The following is a 1,499-nucleotide window of genomic DNA, read 5'->3' on the forward strand; positions in this document are numbered from 1 at the left end:
GGCTTCCCTGGTAGCTCTGTTGATAAAGAATCCGCCTGCAATGCAGGAGACCCAGGTTTGATCCCTGGATGGGGAAGATCCTTGGAGAAGGCAATGGCAACCCACTCCAGTATTCTTACCTGGAAAATCCTGTTGACTATTCAATAATTGTTATTCAGCAATATTCAGTAACTTGTAATTCATTAACAAGTAAATTGTTCACTTTTGAAAAAACATTTGAAAATGTAAATCAACTTATGCTTCATTTGGAAAGTTAAAATGCAAGGTCCAAGTAACTAGTATTTCATTTTTAAATTAGATTTTTAGAAAGCAGCTAAGAAACAGCTATGAGTTATATACCTACCCTTTACATTTTTAGCATTCTGAAAAGAGTGCTTAACTGGAACATTACTAAAATAGGAATATTGGAACAAGTAAGCAATCTCACTTGATTTGAGTAACTCCATTTTGTATCTAAAACGCAGTATATTTGAGCTGATGGAATGTTCAAGGAATAACAACAGTTTTATATCAGTTTTATGATTACTTTCATGTCTACATAGGTGTTCTAATTCAAATTTCAAGAAAATAGGCACACCCTCCCAACAGTCTCAAAATCACCAAAATACTTATTTTTGGTTAGGATTTGTTGACTAAAGACCCCCAAGCTTAGATTGACTGATATCTGAAAGATAGGCAGTGAAAGTGAACCCCATAATGAATGACTGTGCCTAGTTATTTCAGGGTTCCTCTATCAGTTACTCATATTGCAGATTTTTCTTAATACCAAGATATGGCTGAACCAGCTGCCCAGCCATAACTCTTTTCAATGCCCCTTTGCTAACATTCTTTGAACTGAGTGATTTGTATGTGTTTTAACGTCCAATGTTTGGATTTTACCTCTTTATAGCTCCATTTGTTCCTGGTGCTGCTTTTAAAGATGTAGGGCCATGTGATCCAGTATCAAGTTGAGTAGGTACGCAATTGGCCTGATTATGTATCTGTGCCTGTTTTGTCTTCTCCCAAGAAGAGCTGCTTTGGTATAGATGTTTACTTAGATTCAGATAAAGAACTGGGCAGCGGTTTTGGAAAGCTTTCTGAAGCCTATAAGAATCTAAAGGGATATGGAGGGGGAACAGTAACAAAGGCGGCCTTTATGTCTTTCAAGATGAAGCACATAAATGTATGTTCTGTAAAGACTATAGTGATTGTTACACCAGGGCTTCCTGACCTCTGGGAGAGACTTTCAGAAAAGCAGAAAGGAGCACAAAAGTGAAATGAATTTGGTTGTCTTACTTTATCTGGTTTCTCATTTTCTTTCAATTTAAAGCTGAACATAACACCCTTTTCCAATATCTATCCAGCAGACTCCTGGTTGGGAAGCCCTGTATTAAATTTTGAGAATGTACCCAGTTTCCTTTTTTTTTTTTTTTTTTTCAGTGCTTTCTTTACACCTGCTAAAAATTAACTTGTTTAAAGCAAAACAAGACCTTGAAAGGTCAGTCATATTAAAGCTGGTT

This window comes from Bison bison, unplaced genomic scaffold (genome assembly GCF_000754665.1).
Source record: "Bison bison bison isolate TAMUID 2011002044 unplaced genomic scaffold, Bison_UMD1.0 scf7180017854400, whole genome shotgun sequence".
Classification (NCBI taxonomy): Eukaryota; Metazoa; Chordata; class Mammalia; order Artiodactyla; family Bovidae; genus Bison; species Bison bison.